Source organism: Macaca fascicularis, chromosome 8 (assembly GCF_037993035.2).
Source record: "Macaca fascicularis isolate 582-1 chromosome 8, T2T-MFA8v1.1".
Taxonomy (NCBI): Eukaryota; Metazoa; Chordata; class Mammalia; order Primates; family Cercopithecidae; genus Macaca; species Macaca fascicularis.
The window spans coordinates 48,026,943-48,054,610 of NC_088382.1; positions in this window are offsets into that span (position 1 = coordinate 48,026,943).

Genomic DNA, 27,668 nt, shown 5'->3' on the forward strand with positions numbered 1-27,668 from the left:
TTTGCCAATTCCACAAGAACTGTCTTAGCGAAAGGCTTCCTGAGGGGATAGCTGTAATTCTGTGAGATGATTTCACAGAACACAAAGAAGTTTCTCAGAAATCTTCTTTATCTTTGTTATCGGAGGATATTTCCTTTGGCCCTGTAGTCTTCAAAGGGATCCGATGTATCTGTTCTCAGATTCCACAGAAATAAGGCTAGCAAAGAGATCCACCAAATACAGATGTAACTCTGTGAGTGGAAGTCACACATCACAGAGCAGTTTCTCAGAAAGTTTCTTTTCAGATTTCATCTGAGGATATTTCCTTTTTCCCCATAGCCCTCTATGGGCTTCCAAATATCACTTTGCCAATTCCACAAGAACTGTCTTAGCCAAAGGCTTCTTGAGGGGAAAGCTGTAACTCTGTGAGATGATTTCACAGAACACAAAGAAGTTTCTCAGAAAGTTTCTTTCTCTTTGTTATCGGAGGTTATTTCCTTTGGCCCTATAGTCTTCAAAGGGATCCGAAATATCTGTTCTCAGATTCCACAGAAATAAGGCTAGCAAAGAGATCCACTAAATACAGATGTAACACTGTGAGATGAATGAACAGAACACTAAATAGTTTCTCAGAAAGCTTCTTTCCAGATTTCATCTGAGGATATTTCCTTTTTCACCATAGCGCTCTATAGGCTTCCAAATATCACTTTGCCAATTCCACAAGAACTATCTTAGCGAAAGGCTTCCTGAGGGGAAAGCTGTAACTCTGTGAGATGATTTCACAGAACACAAAGAAGTTTCTCAGAAAGCTTCTTTCTCTTTGTTATCAGAGGATATTTCCTTTGGCCCTTTAGTTTTCAAAGGGATCCGATGTATCTGTTCTCAGATTCCATAGAAATAAGGCTAGCAAAGAGATCCAAGAAATACAGATGTAACTCTGTGAGTGGAAGTCACACATCACAGAGCAGTTTCTCAGAAAGCTTCTTTCCAGATTTCATCTGAGGATATTTCCTTTTTGACCATAGCCCTCTATGGCCTTCCAAATATCACTTTGCAATTCCACAAGAACTGTCTTAGCGAAAGGCTTCTTGAGGGGAAAGCTGTTACTCTGTGAGATAATTTCACAGTACACAAAGAAGTATCTCAGAAAGCTTCTTTCTCTTTGTTATCGGAGGATATTTCCTTTGGCCCTATAGTCTTCAAAGGGATCCGAAATATCTGTTCTCAGTTTCCACAGAAATAAGGCTAGCAAAGAGATCCACGAAATACAGATGTAACTCTGTGAGATGAATGAACAGAACACTAAGCAGTTTCTCAGAACGCTTCTTTCAAGATTTCATCTGAGGATATTTCCTTTTTCACCATAGCCCACCATGGGCTTCCAAATATCACTTTGCCAATTCCACAAGAACTGTCTTAGCGAAAGGCTTCTTGAGGGGAAAGCTGTAACTCCGTGAGATGATTTCACGGAACACAAAGAAGTTTCTCAGAAAGCTTCTTCCTCTTTGTTATCGGATGATATTTCCTTTGGCCCTATAGTCTTCAAAGGGATCTGAAATATCTGTTCTCAGATTCCACAGAAATAATGCTAGCAAAGAGATCCACGAAATATAGCTGTAACTCTGTGAGGTGAATGAATAGAACACTAAGCAGTTTCTCAGAAAGCTTCTTTCCAGATTTCATCTGAGGATGTTTCCTTTTTCACCATAGCCCTCTATGGGATTCCAAATATCACTTTGCCAATTCCACAAGAACTGTCTTAGCGAAAGACTTCTAGAGGGGAAAGTTGTAACACTGTGAGATGATTTCACAGAACACAAAGAAGTTTCTCACAAAGCTTCTTTCTCTTTGTTATCAGAGGATATTTCCTTTGGCCCCATAGTCTTCAAAGGGATTCGAAAAATCTTCTCTCAGATTCCACAGAAATAAGGCTACCAAAAGATCCACGAAATACAGTTGTAACTCTGTGAGTGGAAGTCACACATCACACAGCAGTTTCCCAGAAAGCTGCTTTCCAGATTTCATCTGAGGATATTTCCTTTTTCACCGTAGACCTCTATGGCTTTCCAAATATCACTTTGCCAATTCCACAAGAACTGCCTTATCGAAAGGCTTCTTGAGGGGAAAGCTGAAACTCCCTGAGATGATTTCACAGAACACAAAGAAGTTTCTCAGAAAGCTTCTTTCTCTTTGTAATTGGAGGATATTTCCTTTGGACCTATAGTCTTCAAAGGGATCCGAAATATCTGTTCTCAGATTCCACAGAAATAAGGCTATCAAAGAGATCCACGAAATACAGATGTAACTCTGTGAGATGAAAGAACAGAACACTAAGCAGTTTCTCAGAACGCTTCTTTCCAGATTTCATCTGAGGATATTTCCTTTTAACCATAGCCCTTTATGGGCTTCAAAATATCACTTTGCCAATTCCACAAGAACTGTCTTAGCGAAAGGCTTCCTGAGGGGATAGCTGTAATTCTGTGAGATGATTTCACAGAACACAAAGAAGTTTCTCAGAAATCTTCTTTATCTTTGTTATCGGAGGATATTTCCTTTGGCCCTATAGTCTTCAAAGGGATCCGATGTATCTGTTCTCAGATTCCACAGAAATAAGGCTAGCAAAGAGATCCACCAAATACAGATGTAACTCTGTGAGTGGAAGTCACACATCACAGAGCAGTTTCTCAGAAAGTTTCTTTTCAGATTTCATCTGAGGATATTTCCTTTTTCCCCATAGCCCTCTATGGGCTTCCAAATATCACTTTGCCAATTCCACAAGAACTGTCTTAGCCAAAGGCTTCTTGAGGGGAAAGCTGTAACTCTGTGAGATGATTTCACAGAACACAAAGAAGTTTCTCAGAAAGTTTCTTTCTCTTTGTTATCGGAGGTTATTTCCTTTGGCCCTATAGTCTTCAAAGGGATCCGAAATATCTGTTCTCAGATTCCACAGAAATAAGGCTAGCAAAGAGATCCACGAAATACAGATGTAACACTGTGAGATGAATGAACAGAACACTAAATAGTTTCTCAGAAAGCTTCTTTCCAGATTTTATCTGAGGATATTTCCTTTTTCACCATAGCGCTCTATAGGCTTCCAAATATCACTTTGCCAATTCCACAAGAACTATCTTAGCGAAAGGCTTCCTGAGGGGAAAGCTGTAACTCTGTGAGATGATTTCACAGAACACAAAGAAGTTTCTCAGAAAGCTTCTTTCTCTTTGTTATCAGAGGATATTTCCTTTGGCCCTTTAGTTTTCAAAGGGATCCGATGTATCTGTTCTCAGATTCCATAGAAATAAGGCTAGCAAAGAGATCCAAGAAATACAGATGTAACTCTGTGAGTGGAAGTCACACATCACAGAGCAGTTTCTCAGAAAGCTTCTTTCCAGATTTCATCTGAGGATATTTCCTTTTTGACCATAGCCCTCTATGGCCTTCCAAATATCACTTTGCAATTCCACAAGAACTGTCTTAGCGAAAGGCTTCTTGAGGGGAAAGCTGTTACTCTGTGAGATAATTTCACAGTACACAAAGAAGTATCTCAGAAAGCTTCTTTCTCTTTGTTATCGGAGGATATTTCCTTTGGCCCTATAGTCTTCAAAGGGATCCGAAATATCTGTTCTCAGTTTCCACAGAAATAAGGCTAGCAAAGAGATCCACGAAATACAGATGTAACTCTGTGAGATGAATGAACAGAACACTAAGCAGTTTCTCAGAACGCTTCTTTCAAGATTTCATCTGAGGATATTTCCTTTTTCACCATAGCCCACCATGGGCTTCCAAATATCACTTTGCCAATTCCACATGAACTGTCTTAGCGCAAGGCTTCCTGAGGGGATAGCTGTAACTCTGTGAGATGATTTCACAGAACACAAAGAAGTTTCTCAAAAATCTTCTTTCTCTTTGTTATAGGAGGATATTTCCTTTGGCCCTATAGTCTTCAAAGGGATCCGATGTATCTGTTCTCAGATTTCACAGAAATAAGGCTAGCAAAGAGATCCACGAAATACAGATGTAACGCTGTGAGTGGAAGTCACACATCACAGAGCAGTTTCTCAGAAAGCTTCTTTCCAGATTTCATCTGAGGATATTTCCTTTTTAAACATAGCCCTCTATGGGCTTCCAAATATCACTTTGCGCAATCCACAAGAACTGTCTTAGCGAAAGGCTTCTTGACGGGAAAGCAGTAACTCTGTGAGATGATTTCACAGAACACAAAGAAGTTTCTCAGAAAGCTTCTTTCTCTTTGTTATCGGAGTACATTTCCTTTGGCCCTATAGTCTTCAAAGGGATCCGAAATATCTGTTCTCAGATTTCACAGAAATAAGGCTATCAAAGAGATCCACGCAATACAGATGTAACTCTGTGAGTGGAAGTCACACATCAGAGAGCAGTTTCTCAGAAATCTTCTTTCCAGATTTCATCTGAGGATATTTCCTTTTTCACCATCGCCCTCTATGGCCTTCCAAATATCACTTTTCCAATTCCACAAGAACTGTCTTAGCGAAAGACTTCTTGAGGGGAAAGCTGTAACACTGTGAGATGATTTCACAGAACACAAAGAAGTTTCTCAGAAAGCTTCTTTCTCTTTGTTATCGGAGGATATTTCCTTTGGCCCTATAGCCTTCAAAGGGATCAGAAATATCTGTTCTCAGATTCCACAGAAATAAGGCTAGCAAAGAGATCCACAAAATACAGATGTAACTCTTTAAGTGGAAGTCACATATCACAGAGCAGTTTCTCAGAAAGCTTCTTTCCAGATTTCATCTCAGGATATTTCCCTTTTCACCATAGCCCTCTATGGGCTTCCAAATATCACTTTGCCAATTCCACAAGAACTGTCTTAGCGAAAGGATTCTTGAGGGGAAAGCTGTAACTCTGTGAGGTGATTTCACAGAACGCAAAGAAGTTTCTCAGAAAGCTTCTTTCACATTGTTATCGGAGGATATTTCCTTTGGCCCTATAGTCTTCAAAGGGATCCGAAATATCTGTTCTCAGATTCCACAGAAATAAGGCTAGCAAAGACATCCACGAAATGCAGATGTAACTCTGTGAGTGGAAGTCACACATCACAGAGCAGTTTCTCAGAAAGCTTCTTTCCAGATTTCATCTGCGGATATTTCCTTTTTCACCATACCCTCTATGGGCTTCCAAATATCACTTTGCCAATTCCACAAGAACTGTCTTAGCGAAAGGATTCTTGAGGGGAAAGCTGTAACTCTGTGAGGTGATTTCACAGAACGCAAAGAAGTTTCTCAGTAAGCTTCTTTCACTTTGTTATCGGAGGATATTTCCTTTGGCTCTACAGTCTTCAAAGGGATCGGAAATACCTGTTCTCAGGTTCCACAAAAATAAGGCTAGCAAAGAGATCCACGAAATACAGTTGTAACTCTGTTAGTGGAAGTCACACATCACAGAGCAGTTTCTCAGAAAGCTTCTTTCCAGATTTCATCTGCGGATATTTCCTTTTTCACCATTGCCATCTATGAGCTTCCAAATATCACTTTGACAATTCCACAAGAACTGTCTTAGCGAAAGGCTTCTTGAGGGGAAAGCTGTAACTCTGTGAGATGATTTAAAAAAACAAAAAGAAGTTTCCCAGAAAGCTTCTTCCTCTTTTTTATCGGAGGATATTTCCTTTGGCCCTATAGTCTTCAAAGGGATACGAAATATCTGTTGTCAGATTCCACAGAAATAAGGCTACCAAAGAGATCCACGAAATACAGATTTAACTGTGTGAGATGAATGAACAGAACACTAAGCAGTTTCTCAGAAAGCTTCTTTCCAGATTTCATCTGAGGATATTTCCTTTTTCACAATAGCCCTCTATGGGCTTCCAAATATCACTTTGCCGATTCCACAAGAACTGTCTTAGCGAAAGGCTTCTTGAGGGGAAATCTGTAACTCTGTGAGATGATTTCACAGAAAACAAAGAAGTTTCTCACAAAGCTTCTTTCTCGTTTTTATCGGAGGATATTTCCTTTGGCCCTATAGTCTTCAAAAGGATCTGAAATATCTGTTCTCAGATTCCACAGAAATAAGGCTAGCAAAGAGATCTACGAAGTACACATATAACTTTGTGAGTGGAAGTCACACATCACAGAGCAGTTTCTCAGAAAGCTTCTTTCCAGATTTCATCTGAGGATATTTCCTTTTTCACCATAGCCCTCTAAGGGCTTCCAAATAACACTTTGCCAATTATGAAAGAACTGTCTTAGCGAAAGGCATCTGAGGGGAAAGCTGAAACTCTGTGAGATGATTTCACAGAACACAAAGAAGTTTTTCAGAAAGCTTCTTTCTCTTTGTTATCGGAGGATATTTCCTTTGGCCCTATAGTCTTCAAAGGGATTGGAAATATCTGTTCTCAGATTCCACAGAAATAAGGCTAGCAAAGAGATCCACAAAATACAGATGTAACTCTGTGAGAGGAATTAACAGTACACTAAGCAGTTTCTCAGAAAGCTTCTTTCCAGATTTCATCTGTGGATATTTCCTTTTTCAACATAGCCCTCTATGGGCTTCCAAATATCACTTTGCCAATTCCGCAAGAACTGTCTTAGTGAAAGGCTTCTTGATGGGAAAGCAGTAACTCTGTGAGATGATTTCACAGAACACAAAGAAGTTTCTCACAAAGCTTCTTTCTCTTTGTTATCAGAGGATATTTCCTTTGGCCCTATAGTTTTCAAAGGGATCCGAAATACCTGTTCTCAGGTTCCACAGAAATAAGGCTAGCAAAGAGATCCACGAAATACAGATGTAACTCTGTGAGTGGAAGTCACATATCACAGAGCAGTTTCTCAGAAAGCTTCTTTCCAGATTTCACCTGCGGATATTTCCTTTTTCACCATAGCCATCTATGGGCTTCCAAATATCACTTTGCCAATTCCACAAGAACTGTCTTAGCGAAAGGCTTCTTGAGGGGAAAGCTGTAACTCTGTGAGATGATTTAACAGAACACAAAGAAGTTTCTCAGAAAGCTTCTTCCTCTTTGTTATCGGAGGATATTTCCTTTGGCCCTATACTCTTCAAAGGGATCCGAAATATCTGTTCTCAGATTCCAAAGAAATAAGGCTACCAAAGAGATCCACGAAATACAGTTGTAACATTGTGAGCTGAATGAACAGAACACTAAGCAGTTTCTCAGAAAGCTTCTTTCCAGATTTCATCTGCGGATATTTCCTTTTACACCATAGCCCTCTAAGGGCTTCCAAATATCACTTTGCCAATTCCACAAGAACTGTCTTAGCGAAAGGCTTCTTGAGGGGAAAGCTGTAACTCTGTGAGATGATTTCACAGAACACAAAGAAGTTTCTCAGAAAGCTTCTTTCTCTTTTTTATCGGAGGATATTTCCTTTGGCCCGATAGTCTTCAAAGGGATCCGAAATATCTGTTCTCAGATTCCACAGAAATAAGGCTAGCAAAGAGATCTACGAAATACAGATATAACTTTGTCAGTGGAAGTCACACATCACAGAGCAGTTTCTCAGAAGGCTTCTTTCCAGATTTCATCTGAGGATAATTCCTTTTTCACCATAGTCCTCTATGGGCTTCCAAATATGACTTTGGCAATTCCGAAAGAACTGTCTTAGCGAAAGGCTTCTTGTGGGAAAAGCTGTAGCTCTGTGAGATGATTTCAGAGAACACAAAGAAGTTTCTCACAAAGCTTCTTTCTCTTTGTTATCTGAGGATATTTCCTTTGGCCCTTTAGTCTTCAAAGGGATCCGAAATATCTGTTCTCAGATTCCACAGAAATAAGGCTAGCAAAGAGATCCACGAAATACAGATATAACTCTGTGAGTGGAAGTCACACTTCACAGAGCAGTTTCTCAGAAAGCTTCTTTCCAGATTTCATCTGCGGATATTTCCTTTTTCACCATAGCCCTCTAAGGGGTTCCAAATATCACTTTGCCAATTCCACAAGAACTGTCTTAGCGAAAGGATTCTTGAGGAGAAAGCTGTAACTCTGGGAGGTGATTTCACAACGCAAAGAAGTTTCTCAGAAAGCTTCTTTCACTTTGTTATCGGAGGATATTTCCTTTGACTCTATACTCTTCAAAGGGATCGGAAATACCTGTTCTCAGGTTCCACAAAAATAAGGCTAGCAAAGAGATCCACGAAATACAGATGTAACTCTGTCAGTGGAAGTCACACATCACAGACCAGTTTCTCAGAAAGCTTCTTTCCAGATTTCATCTGCGGATATTTCCTTTTTCAACATAGCCATCTATGGGCTTCCAAATATCACTTTGCCAATTCCACAAGAATTGTCTTAGCGAAAGGCTTCTTGAGGGGAAAGCTGTAACTCTGTGAGATGATTTAACAAAACAAAAAGAAGGTTCTCAGAAAGCTTCTTCCTCTTTTTTATCGGAGGATATTTCCTTTGGCCCTATAGTCTTCAAAGGGATCCGAAATATCTGTTGTCAGATTCAACAGAAATAAGGCTACCAAAGAGATCCACGAAATACAGATTTAACTGTGTGAGATGAATGAACAGAACACTAAGCTGTTTCTCAGAAAGCTTCTTTCCAGATTTCATCTGAGGGTATTTCCTTTTTCACCATAGCCCTCTATGCGCTTCCAAATATCACTTTGCCGATTCCACAAGAACTGTCTTAGCGAAAGGCTTCTTGAGGGGAAATCTGTAATTCTGTGAGATGATTTCACAGAACACAAAGAAGTTTCTCACAAAGCTTCTTTCTCTTTGTTATCGGAGGATATTTTCTTTGCACCTATATTGTGTTCAAAGGGAACCGAAATATCTGTTCTCAGATTCCACAGAAATAAGGCTAGCAAAGAGATCCACGAAATACAGATGTAACTCTGTGAGTGGAAGTCACACATCACGGAGCAGTTTCTCAGAAATCTTCTTTCCAGATTTCATCTGAGGATATTTCCTTTTTCACCATAGCCCTTTAAGGGCTTCCAAATATCACTTTGCCAATTCCACAAGAACTGTCTTAGCGAAAGGCTTCTTGAGGGAAAAGCTGGAACTCTGTGAGATGATTTCACAGAACACAAAGAAGTTTCTCACAAAGCTTCTTTCTCTTTGTTATCGGAGGATATTTCCTTTGGCCCTATAGTCCTCAAAGGGATCCGAAATATCTGTTCTCAGATTCCACAGAAATAAGGCTAACAAAGAGATCCACGAAATACAGAAAACTCTGTGAGATGAATGAACAGAACACTAAGCAGTTTCTTAGAAAGCTTCTTTCCAGATTTCATCTGAGGATATTTCCTTTTTCACCATAGCCATCTATGGGCTTCCAAATATCACTTTTCCAATTTCACAAGAACTGTCTTAGCGAAAGTTTTCTAGAGGGGAAAGGTGTACCTCTGTGAGATGATTTCACAGAACACAAAGAAGATTCTCAGAAAGCTTGTTTCTCTTTGTTTTAGGAGAATATATCCTTTGGCCCCATAGTCTTCAAAGGTATCCGAAATATCTGTTCTCAGATTCCACCGACATAAGGCTAGCAAAGAGATCCACGATATAGAGATGTCACTCTGGGAGTGGAAGTCACACATCACACAGCAATTTCTCAGAAAGCTTCTTTCCAGATTTCATCTGAGGATATTTCCTTTTTCACCATAGCCCTCTATGGGCTTCCAAATTTCACTTTGCCAATTCCACAAGTACTGTCTTATCAAAAGCTTCTTGAGGGGAAAGCTGTAACTATGTGAGATGATTTCACAGAACACAAAGAAGTTTCTCAGAAAGCTTCTTTCTTTTGTTATCGGAGGATATTTTCTTTGCACCTATATTGTGTTCAAAGGGATCCGAAATATCTGTTCTCAGATTCCATAGAAATAAGGCTTGCAAAGAGATCCACAAAATACAGATGTAACTCTGTGAGTGGAAGTCACACATCACAGAGCAATTTCTCAGAAAGCTTCTTTCCAGATTTCATCTGAGGATATTTCCTTTTTCACCATAGCCCTCTATGGGCTTCCAAATATCACTTTGCCAATTCCGCAAGAACTGTCTTAGCGAAACGCTTCTTGAGAGGAAAGCTGTAACTCTGTGAGATGATTCCACAGAACCCAAAGAAGTTTCTCAGAAAGCTTCTTTCTCTTTGTTATCGGAGGACATTTCCTTTGGCCCTATAGTCTTCAAAGGGATCCGAAATATCTGTTGTCAGATTCCAAAGAAATAAGGCTAGCAAAGAGATACACGAAATACAGATGTAACACAGTGAGATGAATGAACAGAACACTAAGCAGTTTCTCAGAAAGCTTCTTTCCAGATTTCATCTGAGGATATTTCCTATTACACCATAGCCCTTTAAGGGCTTCCAAATATCACTTTGCCTATTCCACAAGAACTGTCTTAGCGAAAGGCTTCTTGAGGGGAAAGCTGTAACTCTGTGAGATGATTTCACAGAACACAAGAAAGTTTCTCACAAAGCTTCTTTCTCTTTTTTATCGGAGGATATTTCCTTTGGCCCTATAGTCTTCAAAGGGATCCGAAATATCTGTTCTCAGATTCCACAGAAGCAAGGCTAGCAAAGAGATCCACGAAATACAGATGTAACTCTGTGAGTGGAAGTCACACATCACAGAGCAGTTTCTCAGAAAGCTTCTTTCCAGATTTCATCTGAGGATATTTCCTTTTTCACCATAGCCCTCTAAGGGCTTCCAAGTATCACTTTGCAAATTCCACAAGAACTGTCTTAGCGAAAGTCTTCTTGATGGGATAGCTGTATCTCTGTGAGATGATTTCACAGAACGCAAAGAAGTTTCTCAGAAAGCTTCTTTCTCTTTGATATCGGAGGATATTTTCTTTTTTCCCTATAGTCTTCAAAGGGATCCGAAATATCTGTTCTCAGATTCCACAGAAATAAGGCTAGCAAAGAGATCTACGAAATACAGATGTAACTCTGTGAGTGGAAGTCACACATCACAGAGCAGTTTCTCAGAAAACTTCTTTCCAGATTTCATCTGAGGATATTTCCTTTTTCACCATAGCCCTCTATGGGCTTCCAAATATCACTTTGCCAATTCCACAAGAACTGTCTTAGAGAAAGGCTTCTTGAGGGGAAAGCTGTAACTCCGTGAGATGATTTCACAGAACTCAAAGAAGTTTCTCAGAAAGCTTCTTTCTCTTTGTTATTGGAGGATATTTCCTTTGGACCTATAGTCTTCAAAGGGATCCGAAATATCTGCTCTCAGATTCCACAGAAATAAGGCTAGCAAGGAGATCCACGAAATACAGATGTAACTCTGTGAGTGGAATTCACACATCACAGAGCAGTTTCTCCGAAAGCTTCTTTCCAGATTTCATCTGAGGATATTTCCTTTATCACCATAGCCCTCTAAGGGCTTCCAAATATCACTTTGCCAATTCCACAAGAACTGTCTTAGCGAAAGGCTTCTTGACGGGAAAGCTGTAACTCTGTGAGATGATTTCACAGAACACAAAGAAGTTTCTCAGAAAGCTTCTTTCTCTTTGTTATCGGAAGATATTTCCTTTGGCCCTATAGTCTTCAAAGGGATCCGAAATATCTGTTCGCAGATTCCACAGAAATAACGCTAGCAAAGAGATCCACGAAATACAGATGTAACTCTGTGAGATGAATTAACAGAACACTAAGCAGTTTCTCAGAAAGCTTCTTTCCACATTTCATCTGAGGATATTTCCTTTTTCACCATAGCCCTCTATGGGCTTCCAAATATCACTTTGCCAATTCCACAAGAACTGTCTTAGCGAAAGCTTCTTGACGGGAAAGCTGTAACTATGTGAGATGATTTCACAGAACGCAAAGAAGTTTCTCAGAAAGCTTCTTTCTAGTTGTTATCGGAGGATATTTTCTTTGCACCTATATTGTGTTCAAAGGGAACAGAAATATCTGTTCTCAGATTCCACAGAAATAAGGCTAGCAAAGAGATCCACGAAATACAGATGTAACTCTGTGAGTGGAAGTCACACATCACAGAGCAGTTTCCCAGAAAGCTGCTTTCCAGATTTCATCTGAGGATATTTCCTTTTTCACCATAGCCCTCTATGGCCTTCCAAATATCACTTTGCCAATTCCACAAGAACTGCCATATCGAAAGGCTTCTTGAGGGGAAAGCTGTAACTCTGTGAGATGATTTCACAGAACACAAAGAAGTTTCTCAGAAAGTTTCTTTCTCTTTGTTATCAGAGGATATTTCCTTTGGCCCTATAGTCTTCAAAGGGATCCGAAATATCTGTTCTCAGATTCCACAGAAATAAGGCTAGCAAAGGGATCCACGAAATACAGATGTAACTCTGTGAGATGAATGAACAGAACACTAAGCAGTTTTACAGAACGCTTCTTTCCAGATTTCATCTGAGGATATTTGCTTTTAACCATAGCCCTCTATGGGCTTCCAAATATCACTTTGCCAATTCCACAAGAACTGTCTTAGCGAAAGGCTTCCTGAGGGGATAGCTGTAACTCTGTGAGAGGATTTCACAGATCGCAAAGAAGTTTCTCAGAAATCTTCTTTCTCTTTGTTATCGGAGGATATTTCCTTTGGCCCTATAGTCTTCAATGGGATCCGAAGTATCTGTTCTCAGATTCCACAGAAATAAGTCTAGCAAAGAGATCCACGAAATACAGATGTAACTCTATGAGTGGAAGTCACACATCACAGAGCAGTTTCTCAGAATGCTTCTTTTCAGATTTCATCTGAGGATATTTCCTTTTTCACCATAGCCCTCTATGGGCTTTCAAATATCACTTTGCCAATTCCACAAGAACTCTCTTAGGCAAAGGCTTCTTGAGGGGAAAGCTGTAACTCTGTGAGATGATTTCACAGAACACAAAGAAGTTTCTCAGAAAGCTTCTTTCTCTTTGTTATCGGAGGATATTTTCTTTGACCCTGTAGTCTTCAAAGGGATTGGAAATATCTGTTCTCAGATTCCACAGAAATAAGGCTAGCAAAGAGATCCACGAAATACAGATGTAACTCTGTGAGATGAATGAACAGAGCACTAAGCATTTCTCAGAAAGCTTCTTTCCAGATTTCATCTGAGGATACTTCCTTTTTCACCATAGCCCTCTATGGGCTTCCAAATATCACTTTGCCAATTCCACAAGAACTGCCTTATCGAAAGGCTTCTTGAGGGGAAAGCTGTAACTCTCTGAGATGATTTCACAGAACACAAAGAAGTTTCTCAGAAAGCTTCTTTCTCTTTGTTATCAGAGGATATTTCCTATGGCCCTATAGTCTTCAAAGGGATCCGAAATATCTGTTCTCAGATTCCACAGAAATAAGGCTAGCAAAGAGATCCACGAAATACAGATGTAACTCTGTGAGATGAATGAACAGAACACTAAGCAGTTTCTCGGAACGCTTCTTTCCAGATTTCATCTGACGATATTTCCTTTTAACCATAGCCCTCTATGGGCTTCAAAATATCACTTTCCCAATTCCACAAGAACTGTCTTACCGAAAGGCTTCCTGACGGGATAGCTGTAATTCTGTGAGATGATTTCACAGAACACGAAGAAGTTTCTCAGAAATCTTCTTTCTCTTTGTTATCGGAGGATATTTCCTTTGGCCCTATAGTCTTCAAAGGGATCCGATGTATCTGTTCTCAGATTCCACAGAAATAAGGCTAGCAAAGAGATCCACGAAATACAGATGTAACTCTGTGAGAGGAAGTCACACATCACAGAGGAGTTTCGCAGAAAGCTTCCTTTCAGATTTCATCTGAGGATATTTCCTTTTTCACCGTAGCCCTCTATGGGCTTCCAAATATCACTTTGCCAATTCCACAAGAACTGTCCTGGCCAAAGGCTTCTTGAGGGGAAAGCTGTAACTATGTGAGATGATTTCACAGAACACAAAGAAGTTTATCAGAAAGTTTCTTTCTCTGTTATCGGAGGATATTTCCTTTGGCCCTATAGTCTTCAAAGGGATTGGAAATATCCGTTCTCAGATTCCACAGAAACAAGGCTAGCAAAGAGATCCACGAAATACAGATGTAACTCTGTGAGATGAATGAACAGAACACTAAGCAGTTTCTCAGAAAGCTTCTTTCCAGATTTCATCTGAGGATATTTCCTTTTTCACCTTAGCCCTCTATGGGCTTCCAAATATCACTTTGCCAATTCCGCAAGAACTGTCTTAGCCTAAAGCTTCTTGAGGGGAAAGCTGTAACTCTGTGAGATGATTTCACAGAACACAAAGAAGTTTCTCAGAAATCTTCTTTCTCTTTGTTATCGGAGGATATTTCCTTTGGCCCTATAGTCTTCAAAGGGATCCGAAATATCTGTTCTCAGATTCCACAGAAATAAGCCTAGCAAAGAGATCCACGAAATACAGATGTAACTCTGTGAGATGAATGAACAGAACACTAAGCAGTTTCTCAGAAAGCTTCCTTCCAGATTTCATCTGAGGATATTTCCTTTTTCAACATAGACCGCTATGGGCTTCCAAATATCACTTTGCCAATTCCACAAGAACTGTCTTAGCGAAAGGCTTCTTGAGGGGAAAGCTGTAACTCTGTGAGATGATTTCACAGAACACAAAGAAGTTTCTCACAAAGCTTCTTTCTCTTCGTTATTGGAGGATATTTCCTTTGGCCCTATAGTCTTCAAAGGGATCCGAAATATCTGTTCTCAGATTCCACAGAAATAAGGCTAGCAAAGACATCCACGAAATACAGATGTAACTCTGTGAGAGGAAGTCACACATCACAGAGCAGTTTCTCAGAAGGCTTCTTTCCAGATTTCATCTGAGGATATTTCCTTTTGCAACATAGCCCTCTATGGGCTTCCAAATATCACTTTGCCAATTCCACAAGAACTGTCTTAAAGAAAGGCTTGTTGAGGGGAAAGCCGTAACTCTGTGAGATGATTTCACAGAACACAAAGAAGTTTCTCACAAAGCTTCTTTCTCTTCGTTATCGGAGGATATTTCCTTTGGCCCTATAGTCTTCAAAGGGATCCGAAATATCTGTTCTCAGATACCACAGAAATAATGCTAGCAAAGAGATCCAAGAAATACAGATGTAACTCTGTGAGGTGAATGAACAGAACACTAAGCAGTTTCTCAGAAAGCTTCTTTCCAGATTTCATCTGAGGATATTTCCTTTTTCACCTTAGCCCTCTAGGGGTTCCAAATATCACTTTGCCAATTCCACAAGAACTGTCTTAGCGAAAGACTTCCAGAGGGGAAAGCTGTAACTCTATGAGATGATTTCACAGAACACAAAGAAGTTTCTCACAAAGCTTCTTTCTCTTTGTTATTGGAGGATATTTCCTTTGGCCCCATAGTCTTCAAAGGGATTCGAAATATCTGTTCTCAGATTCCACAGAAATAAGGCTAGCAAAGAGATCCACGAAATACAGTTGTAACTCTGTGAGTGGAAGTCACGCATCACAGAGCAGTTTCCCAGAAAGTTGCTTTCCAGATTTCATCTGAGGATATTTCCTTTTTCACCATAGCCCTCTATGGGCTTCCAAATATCACTTTGCCAATTCCACAAGAACTGTCTTAAAGAAAGGCTTCTTGAGGGGAAAGCCGTAACTCTGTGAGATGATTTCACAGAACACAAAGAAGTTTCTCACAAAGCTTCTTTCTCTTCGTTATCGGAGGATATTTCCTTTGGCCCTATAGTCTTCAAAGGGATCCGAAATATCTGTTCTCAGATTCCACAGAAATAAGGTTAGCAAAGAGATCCACGAAATACACTTGTAACTCTGTGAGTGGAAGTCACACATCACAGAGCAGTTTCTCAGAAGGCTTCTTTCCAGATTTCATCTGAGGATATTTCCTTTTGCACCATAACCATCTATGGGCTTCAAATATCACTTTGCCAATTCCACAAGAACTGTCTTAGCGAAAGGCTCCTTGAGGGGAGAGCTGTAACTCTGTGAGATGATTTCACAGAACACGAAGAAGTTTCTCACCGAGCTTCTTTCCCTTCGTTATCGGAGGATATTTCCTTTGGCCCTATAGTCTTCAAAGGGTTCCGAAATATCTCTTCTCAGATTCCAAAGAAATAAGGCTAGCAAAGAGATCCACGAAATACAGATGTAACTCTGAGAGATGAATGAACAGAACACTAAGCAGTTTCTCTGAAAGCTTCTTTCCAGATTTCATCTGAGGATATTTCCTTTTTCACCATAGCCCTCTATGGGCTTCCAATTATCACTTTGTCAATTCCACAAGAACTGTCTTAGCGAAAGGCTTCTTGAGGGGAAAGCTGTAACTCTGTGAGATGATTTCACAGAACACAAAGAAGTTTCTCAGAAAGCTTCTTTCTCTTTGTTATCGGAGGATATTTAATTTGGCTCTATATTCTTCAAAGGGATCCGATGTATCTGATCCCAGATTCCACAGAAATAAGGCTAGCAAAGAGATCCACGAAATACACATGTAACTCTGTGAGTTGAAGTCACACATCACAGAGCAGTTTTTCAGAAGGCTTCTTTCCAGATTTCATCTGAGGATATTTCCTTTTTCACCATAGCCCTCTTTGGGCTTCCAAATATCACTTTGCCAATTCCACAAGAAATGTCTTAGCCAAAAGCTTCTTGAGGGGAAAGCTGTAACTCTGTGAGATGATTTCACAGAACACAAGGATGTTTCTCAGAAAGTTTCTTTCTCTTTGTTATCGGAGGATATTTCCTTTGGCCCTATAGTCTTCAAAGGGATGCGATGAATCTGTTCTCAGATTCCACAGAAATAAGTCAAGGAAAGAGATCCACGAAATACAGATGTAACTCTGTGAGTGGAAGTCACACATCACAGACCAGTTTCTCAGAAAGCTTCTTTCCAGATTTCATCTGAGGATATTTCCTTTTTCACCATAGCCCTCTATGGGCTTCCCAATATCACTTTGCCAATTCCACAAGAACTGTCTTAGTGAAAGGCTTCCTAAGGGGAAAGCTGTAACTCTGTGAGATGATTTCACAGAACACAAAGAAGTTTCTCAGAAAGCTTCTTTCTCTTTGTTATCGGAGGATATTTAATTTGGCCCAATAGTCTTCAAAGGGATCCGATGTATCTGATCTCAGATTCCACAGAAATAAGGCTAGCAAAGAGATCCACGAAATACAGATGTAACTCTGTGAGTGGAAGTCACACATCACAGAGTAGTTTCTCAGAAAGCTGCTTTCCAGTTTTCATCTGAGGATATTTCCTTTTTCACCATAGCCCTCTATGGGCTTCCAAATATCACTTTTCCAATTCCACAAGAACTGTCTTAGCCAAAAGCTTCTAGAGGGGAAAGCTGTAACTCTGTGCGATGATTTCACAGAACACAAGGAAGTTTCTCAGAAAGCTTCTTTCTCTTTTTTATCGGAGGATATTTTCTTTGTCCCTATAGTCTTTAAAGGGATCCGAAATATCTGTTCTCAGATTCCACAGAAATAAGCCTAGCAAAGAGATCCACGAAATACAGATGTAACTCTGTGAGATGAATGATCAGAACACTAAGCAGTTTCTCAGAAAGCTTCTTTCCAGATTTCATCTGAGGATATTTCCTTTTTCAACATAGACCTCTATGGGCCTCCAAATATCACTTTTCCAATTCCACAAGAACTGTCTTAGCGAAAGGCTTCTTGAGGGGAAAGCTGTAACTCTGTGAGATGATTTCACAGAACACAAAGAAGTTTCTCAGAAAGCTTCTTTCTCTTTGTTATCGGAGGATATTTCCTTTGGCCCTATAGTCTTCAAAGGGATCCGAAATATCGGTTCTCAGATTCCACAAAAATAAGGCTAGCAAAGAGATCCACGAAATACAGATGTAACTCTGTGAGTGGAAGTCACACATCACAGAGCAGTTTCTCAGAAGGCTGCTTTCCAGATTTCATCTGAGGATATTTCCTTTTGCACCATAAACCTCTATGGGCTTCAAATATCACTTTGCCAATTCCACAAGAACTGTCTTAGCGAAAGGCTTCTTTAGGGGAGAGCTGTAACTCTGTGAGATGATTTCACAGAACACAAAGAAGTTTCTCACGAAGCTTCTTTCCCTTCGTTATCGCAGGATATTTCCTTTGGCCCTATAGTCTTCAAAGAGTTCCGAAATATCATTTCTCAGATTCAACAGAAATAAGGCTAGCAAAGAGATCCACGAAATACAGATGTAACTCTGTGAGTGGAAGTCAGACATCACAGAGCAGTTTCTCAGAAAGCTTCTTTCCAGATTTCATCTGAGGATATTTCCTTTTTCACCAGAGCCCTCTATGGGCTTCCAAATATCACTTTGTCAATTCCACAAGAACTGTCTTAGCCAAAAGCTTCTTGAGGGGAAAGCTGTAACTCTGTGAGATGATTTCACAGAACACAAAGAAGTTTCTCAGAAAGCTTCTTTCTCTTTGTTATCGGAGGATATTTAATTTGGCTCTATATTCTTCAAAGGGATCCGATGTATCTGATCTCAGATTCCACAGAAATAAGGCTAGCAAAGAGATCCACGAAATACACATGTAACTCTGTGAGTTTAAGTCACACATCACAGAGCAGTTTCTCAGAAAGCTGCTTTCCAGATTTCATCTGAGGATATTTCCTTTTTCACCATAGCCCTCTTTGGGCTTCCAAATATCACTTTGCCAATTCCACAAGAACTGTCTTAGCCAAAAGCTTCTTGAGGGGAAAGCTGTAACTCTGTTAGATGATTTCACAGAACACAAAGAAGTTTCTCAGAAAGCTTCTTTCTCTTTGTTATCGGAGGATATTTCCTTTGGCCCTGTAGTCTTCAAAGGGATCCGAAATATCTGTTCTCAGATTCCACAGAAATAAGGCTAGCAAAGAGATCCACGAAATACAGATGTAACTCTGTGAGATGAATTAACAGAACACTAAGCAGTTTCTCAGAAAGCTTCTTTCCAGATTTCATCTGAGGATATTTCCTTTTTCACCATAGCCCTCTATGGGCTTCCAAATATCACTTTGCCAATTCCACAAGAACTGTCTTAGCGAAAGGGTTCTTGAGGGGAAAGCTGTAACTCTGTGAGATGATTTCACAGAACACAAAGAAGTTTCTCAGAAAGCTTCTTTCTCTTTGTTATCGGAGGATATTTCCTTTGGCCCTATAGTCTTCAAAGGGATCCGAAATATCTGTTCTCAGATTCCACAGAAATAAGGCTAGCAAAGAGATCCACGAAATACAGCTGTAACCCTGTGTGGTGAATGAATAGAACACTAAGCAGTTTCTCAGAAAGATTCCTTCTAGATTTCATCTGAGGATGTTTCCTTTTTCACCATAGCCCTCTATGGGATTCCAAATATCACTTTGCCAATTCCAAAAGAACTGTCTTAGCGAAAGACTTCTAGAGGGGAAAGCTGTAACTCTGTAAGATGATTTCACAGAACACAAAGAAGTTTCTCACAAAGCTTCTTTCTCTTCGTTATTGGAGGATATTTCCTTTGGCACTATAGTCTTCAAAGGGTTCCGAAATATCTTTTCTCAGATTCAACAGAAATAAGGCTAATAAAGAGATCCACGAAATACAGATGTAACTCTGAGAGTGGAAGTCACACATCACAGAGCAGTTTCTCAGAAAGCTTCTTTCCAGATTTCATCTGAGGATATTTCCTTTTTCACCATAGCCCTCTAGGGGCTTCCAAATATCACTTTGCCAATTCCACAAGAACTGTCTTAGGCAAAAGTTTTTGAGGGGAAAGCTGTAACTCTGTGAGATGATTTCACAAAACACAAAGAAGTTTCTCAGAAAGCATCTTTCTCTTTGTTATCGGAGGATATTTCCTTTGGCCCCGTAGTCTTCAAAGGGATCCGAAATATCTGTTCTCAGATTCCACAGAAATAAGGCTAGCAAAGAGATCCACGAAATACAGATGTAACTCTGTGAGATGAATGAACAGAACACTAAGCAGTTTCTCAGAAAGCTTCTTTCCAGATTTCATCTGAGGATATTTCGTTTTTCACCATAGCCCTCTATGGGCTTCCAAATATCACTTTGCCAATTCCACAAGAACTGTCTTAGTGAAAGGCTTCCTAAGGGGAAAGCTGTAACTATGGGAGGTGATTTCACAGAACACAAAGAAGTTTCTCAGAAAGCTTCTTTCTCTTTGTTATCGGAGGATATTTAATTTGGCTCTATAGTCTTCAAATGGATCCGATGTATCTGATCTCAGATTCCACAGAAATAAGGCTAGCAAAGAGATCCACGAAATACAGATGTAACTCTGTGAGTGGAAGTCACACATCACAGAGCAGTTTCTCAGAAAGCTGCTTTCCAGATTTCATCTGAGGATATTTCCTTTTTCACCATAGCCCTCTATGGGCTTCCAAATATCACTTTGCCAATTCCACAAGAACTGTCTTAGCCAAAAGCTTCTTGAGGGGAAAGCTGTAACTCTGTGAGATGATTTCACAGAACACAAAGAAGTTTCACAGAAAGCTTTTTTCTCTTTGTTATCGGAGGATATTTCCTTTGGCCCTAGAGTCTTCAAAGGGATCCGAAATATCTGTTCTCAGATTCCACAGAAATAAGCCTAGCAAAGAGATCCACTTAATACAGATGTAACTCTGTGAGATGAATGAACAGAACACTAAGCAGTTTCTCAGAAAGCTTCTTTCCAGATTTCATCTGAGGATATTCCCTTTTTCAACTTAGACCTCTATGGGCTTACAAATATCACTTTGCCAATTCCACAAGAACTGTCTTAGCGAAAGGCTTCTTGAGGGGAAAGCTGTAACTCTGTGAGATGATTTCACAGAACACAAAGAAGTTTCTCACAAAGCTTCTTTCTCTTCGTTATTGGAGGATATTTCCTTTGGCCCTATAGTCTTCAAAGGGTTCTGAAATATCTTTTCTCAGATTCAACAGAAATAAGGCTAGCAAAGAGATCCACGAAATACAGATGTAACTCTGTGAGTGGAAGTCACACATCACAGAGCAGTTTCTCAGAAAGCTTCTTTCCAGATTTCATCTGAGGATATTTCCTTTTTCACCATAGCCCTCTATGGGCTTCCAAATATCACTTTGCCAATTCCACAAGAACTGTCTTAGCCAAAAGCTTCTTGAGGGGAAAGCTGTAACTCTGTGAGATGATTTCACAGAACACAAAGAAGTTTCTCAGAAAGCTTCTTTCTCTTTGTTATCGGAGGATATTTCCTTTGGCCCTATAGTCTTCCAAGGGATCCGAAATATCTGTTCTCAGATTGCACAGAAATAAGGCTAGCAAAGAGATCCACGAAATACAGATGTAACTCTGTGAGATGAATGAACAGAACACTAAGCAGTTTCTCAGAAACCTTCTTTCCAGATTTCATCTGAGGATATTTCCTCTTTCACCATAGCCCTCTATGGGCTTCCAAATATCACTTTGCCAATTCCACAAGCACTGTCTTAGCGAAAGGCTTCTTGAGGGGAAAGCTGTAACTCTGTGAGATGATTTCACAGAACACAAAGAAGTTTCTCAGAAAGCTTCTTTCTCTTTGTTATCGGAGGATATTTAATTTGGCTCTATATTCTTCAAAGGGATCCGATGTATCTGATCTCAGAGTCCACAGAAATAAGGCTAGCACAGAGATCCACGAAATACACATGTAACTCTGTGAGTGGAAGTCACACATCACAGAGCAGTTTCCCAGAAATCTTCTTTCCAGATTTCATCTGAGGATATTTCCTTTTTCACCATAGCCCTCTATGGGCTTCCAAATATCACTTTGCCCATTCCAGAAGAACTGTCTTAGCAAAAGGCTTCCTGAGGGGAAAGCTGTAACTCTGTGAGATGATTTCACAGAACACAAAGAAGTTTCTCAGAAAGCTTCTTTCTCTTTGTAATCGGAGGATATTTCCTTTGGCCCTATAATCTTCAAAGGGATTCGACGTATCTGTTCTCAGATTCCACAGAAATAAGGCTAGCAAAGAGATCCTCGAAATACAGATGTAACTCGGTGAGTGGAAGTCACACATCACAGAGCAGTTTCTCAGAAAGCTTCTTTCCAGATTTCATCTGAGGATATATCCTTTTTCACCATAGCCCTCTATGGCCTTCCAAATATCACTTTGCCAATTCCACAAGAACTGTCTTAGCGAAAGGCTTCTTGAGGGGAAAGCTGTAACGCTGTGAGATGATATCACAGAACACAAAGAAGTTTCTCAGAAACCTTCTTTCTCTTTGTTATCGGAGGATATTTCCTTTGGCCCTATAGTCTTCAAAGGGATCCGAAATATCTGTTCTAAGATTCCACAGAAATAAGGCTAGCAAAGAGATCCACGAAATACACCTGTAACTATGTGAGTGGAAGTCACACATCACAGAGCAGTTTCTCAGAAAGCTTCATTCCAGATTTCATCTGAGGATATTTCCTTTTTCACCATAGCCTTCTATGGGCTTCCAAATATCCCTTTGCAAATTCCACAAGAACTGTCTTAGCGAAAGGCTTCTTGAGGGGAAAGCTGTAACTCTGTGAGATGATTTCACAGAACACAAAGAAGTTTCTCACAAAGCTTCCTTCTCTTCGTTATAGGAGGATATTTCCTTTGGCCCTATAGTCTTCAAAGGGATCCGAAATATCTGTTCTCAGATTCCACAGAAATAAGGCTAGCAAAGAGATCCACGAAATACAGATGTAACTCTGTGAGTGGAAGTCACACATCACAGAGTAGTTTCTCAGAAAGCTTCTTTCCAGATTTCATCTGAGGATATTTCCTTTTTCACTATAGCCCTCTATGGCCTTCCAAATATCACTTTTCCAATTCCACAAGAACTGTCTTAGCGAAAGGCTTCTTGAGGGGAAAGCTGTAACTCTGTGAGATGATTTCACAGAACACAAAGAAGTTTCTCAGAAAGCTTCTTTCTCTTTGTTATCGGAGGATATTTCCTTTGGTCCTATAGTCTTCAAAGGATCCGAAATATCTGTTCTCAGATTCCACAGAAATAAGGTTAGCAAAGAGATCTACGAAACACAGTTATAACTGTGTGAGTGGAAGTCACACATCACAGAGCAGTTTCTCAGAAAGCTTCTTTCCAGATTTCATCTGAGGATATTTCCTTTTTCACCATAGCCCTCTATGGGCTTCCAAATATCACTTTGCCAATTCCACAAGAACTGTCTTAGCGAAAGGGTTCTTGAGGGGAAAGCTGTAACTCTGTGAGATGATTTCACAGAACACAAAGAAGTTTCTCAGAAAGCTTCTTTCTCTTTGTTATCGGAGGATATTTCCTTTGGCCCTATAGTCTTCAAAGGGATCCGAAATATCTGTTCTCAGATTCCACAGAAATAAGGCTAGCAAAGAGATCCACGAAATACAGCTGTAACCCTGTGTGGTGAATGAATAGAACACTAAGCAGTTTCTCAGAAAGATTCCTTCTAGATTTCATCTGAGGATGTTTCCTTTTTCACCATAGCCCTCTATGGGATTCCAAATATCACTTTGCCAATTCCAAAAGAACTGTCTTAGCGAAAGACTTCTAGAGGGGAAAGCTGTAACTCTGTAAGATGATTTCACAGAACACAAAGAAGTTTCTCACAAAGCTTCTTTCTCTTCGTTATTGGAGGATATTTCCTTTGGCACTATAGTCTTCAAAGGGTTCCGAAATATCTTTTCTCAGATTCAACAGAAATAAGGCTAATAAAGAGATCCACGAAATACAGATGTAACTCTGAGAGTGGAAGTCACACATCACAGAGCAGTTTCTCAGAAAGCTTCTTTCCAGATTTCATCTGAGGATATTTCCTTTTTCACCATAGCCCTCTAGGGGCTTCCAAATATCACTTTGCCAATTCCACAAGAACTGTCTTAGCCAAAAGTTTTTGAGGGGAAAGCTGTAACTCTGTGAGATGATTTCACAAAACACAAAGAAGTTTCTCAGAAAGCATCTTTCTCTTTGTTATCGGAGGATATTTCCTTTGGCCCCGTAGTCTTCAAAGGGATCCGAAATATCTGTTCTCAGATTCCACAGAAATAAGGCTAGCAAAGAGATCCACGAAATACAGATGTAACTCAGTGAGATGAATGAACAGAACACTAAGCAGTTTCTCAGAAAGCTTCTTTCCAGATTTCATCTGAGGATATTTCGTTTTTCACCATAGCCCTCTATGGGCTTCCAAATATCACTTTGCCAATTCCACAAGAACTGTCTTAGTGAAAGGCTTCCTAAGGGGAAAGCTGTAACTCTGGGAGGTGATTTCACAGAACACAAAGAAGTTTCTCAGAAAGCTTCTTTCTCTTTGTTATCGGAGGATATTTAATTTGGCTCTATAGTCTTCAAATGGATCCGATGTATCTGATCTCAGATTCCACAGAAATAAGGCTAGCAAAGAGATCCACGAAATACAGATGTAACTCTGTGAGTGGAAGTCACACATCACAGAGCAGTTTCTCAGAAAGCTGCTTTCCAGATTTCATCTGAGGATATTTCCTTTTTCACCATAGCCCTCTATGGGCTTCCAAATATCACTTTGCCAATTCCACAAGAACTGTCTTAGCCAAAAGCTTCTTGAGGGGAAAGCTGTAACTCTGTGAGATGATTTCACAGAACACAAAGAAGTTTCACAGAAAGCTTTTTTCTCTTTGTTATCGGAGGATATTTCCTTTGGCCCTAGAGTCTTCAAAGGGATCCGAAATATCTGTTCTCAGATTCCACAGAAATAAGCCTAGCAAAGAGATCCACTTAATACAGATGTAACTCTGTGAGATGAATGAACAGAACACTAAGCAGTTTCTCAGAAAGCTTCTTTCCAGATTTCATCTGAGGATATTCCCTTTTTCAACTTAGACCTCTATGGGCTTACAAATATCACTTTGCCAATTCCACAAGAACTGTCTTAGCGAAAGGCTTCTTGAGGGGAAAGCTGTAACTCTGTGAGATGATTTCACAGAACACAAAGAAGTTTCTCACAAAGCTTCTTTCTCTTCGTTATTGGAGGATATTTCCTTTGGCCCTATAGTCTTCAAAGGGTTCTGAAATATCTTTTCTCAGATTCAACAGAAATAAGGCTAGCAAAGAGATCCACGAAATACAGATGTAACTCTGTGAGTGGAAGTCACACATCACAGAGCAGTTTCTCAGAAAGCTTCTTTCCAGATTTCATCTGAGGATATTTCCTTTTTCACCATAGCCCTCTATGGGCTTCCAAATATCACTTTGCCAATTCCACAAGAACTGTCTTAGCCAAAAGCTTCTTGAGGGGAAAGCTGTAACTCTGTGAGATGATTTCACAGAACACAAAGAAGTTTCTCAGAAAGGTTCTTTCTCTTTGTTATCGGAGGATATTTCCTTTGGCCCTATAGTCTTCCAAGGGATCCGAAATATCTGTTCTCAGATTGCACAGAAATAAGGCTAGCAAAGAGATCCACGAAATACAGATGTAACTCTGTGAGATGAATGAACAGAACACTAAGCAGTTTCTCAGAAACCTTCTTTCCAGATTTCATCTGAGGATATTTCCTCTTTCACCATAGCCCTCTATGGGCTTCCAAATATCACTTTGCCAATTCCACAAGCACTGTCTTAGCGAAAGGCTTCTTGAGGGGAAAGCTGTAACTCTGTGAGATGATTTCACAGAACACAAAGAAGTTTCTCAGAAAGCTTCTTTCTCTTTGTTATCGGAGGATATTTAATTTGGCTCTATATTCTTCAAAGGGATCCGATGTATCTGATCTCAGAGTCCACAGAAATAAGGCTAGCACAGAGATCCACGAAATACACATGTAACTCTGTGAGTGGAAGTCACACATCACAGAGCAGTTTCCCAGAAATCTTCTTTCCAGATTTCATCTGAGGATATTTCCTTTTTCACCATAGCCCTCTATGGGCTTCCAAATATCACTTTGCCCATTCCAGAAGAACTGTCTTAGCAAAAGGCTTCCTGAGGGGAAAGCTGTAACTCTGTGAGATGATTTCACAGAACACAAAGAAGTTTCTCAGAAAGCTTCTTTCTCTTTGTAATCGGAGGATATTTCCTTTGGCCCTATAATCTTCAAAGGGATTCGACGTATCTGTTCTCAGATTCCACAGAAATAAGGCTAGCAAAGAGATCCTCGAAATACAGATGTAACTCGGTGAGTGGAAGTCACACATCACAGAGCAGTTTCTCAGAAAGCTTCTTTCCAGATTTCATCTGAGGATATATCCTTTTTCACCATAGCCCTCTATGGCCTTCCAAATATCACTTTGCCAATTCCACAAGAACTGTCTTAGCGAAAGGCTTCTTGAGGGGAAAGCTGTAACGCTGTGAGATGATATCACAGAACACAAAGAAGTTTCTCAGAAACCTTCTTTCTCTTTGTTATCGGAGGATATTTCCTTTGGCCCTATAGTCTTCAAAGGGATCCGAAATATCTGTTCTAAGATTCCACAGAAATAAGGCTAGCAAAGAGATCCACGAAATACACCTGTAACTATGTGAGTGGAAGTCACACATCACAGAGCAGTTTCTCAGAAAGCTTCATTCCAGATTTCATCTGAGGATATTTCCTTTTTCACCATAGCCTTCTATGGGCTTCCAAATATCCCTTTGCAAATTCCACAAGAACTGTCTTAGCGAAAGGCTTCTTGAGGGGAAAGCTGTAACTCTGTGAGATGATTTCACAGAACACAAAGAAGTTTCTCACAAAGCTTCCTTCTCTTCGTTATAGGAGGATATTTCCTTTGGCCCTATAGTCTTCAAAGGGATCCGAAATATCTGTTCTCAGATTCCACAGAAATAAGGCTAGCAAAGAGATCCACGAAATACAGATGTAACTCTGTGAGTGGAAGTCACACATCACAGAGTAGTTTCTCAGAAAGCTTCTTTCCAGATTTCATCTGAGGATATTTCCTTTTTCACTATAGCCCTCTATGGCCTTCCAAATATCACTTTTCCAATTCCACAAGAACTGTCTTAGCGAAAGGCTTCTTGAGGGGAAAGCTGTAACTCTGTGAGATGATTTCACAGAACACAAAGAAGTTTCTCAGAAAGCTTCTTTCTCTTTGTTATCGGAGGATATTTCCTTTGGTCCTATAGTCTTCAAAGGATCCGAAATATCTGTTCTCAGATTCCACAGAAATAAGGTTAGCAAAGAGATCTACGAAACACAGTTATAACTGTGTGAGTGGAAGTCACACATCACAGAGCAGTTTCTCAGAAATCTTCTTTCCAGATTTCATATGAGGATATTTCCTTTTTCACCATAGCCCTCAATGGGCTTCCAAATATCACTTTGCCAATTCCGCAAAAACTGTCTTTGCGAAAGGCTTCTTGAGGGGAAACCTGAAACTCTGTGGGATGATTTCACAGAACACAAAGAAGTTTGTCAGAAAGCTTCTTTCTCTTTGTTATCGGAGGATATTTTCTTTGGCCCTATAGTCTTCAAAGGGATCCGAAATATCTGTTCTCAGATACCACAGAAATAATGCTAGCAAAGAGATCCAAGAAATACAGATGTAACTCTGTGAGGTGAATGAACAGAACACTAAGCAGTTTCTCAGAAAGCTTCTTTCCAGATTTCATCTGAGGATATTTCCTTTTTCACCATAGCCCTCTAGGGTTTCCAAATATCACTTTGCCAATTCCACAAGAACTGTCTTAGCGAAGGATTTCCAGAGGGGAAAGCTGTAACTCTATGAGATGATTTCACAGAACACAAAGAAGTTTCTCACATAGCTTCTTTCTCTTTGTTATTGGAGGATATTTCATTTGGCCCCCTTAGTCTTCAAAGGGATTCGAAATATCTGTTCTCAGATTCCACAGAAATAAGGCTAGCAAAGAGATCCACGAAATACAGTTGTAACTCTGTGAGTGGAAGTCA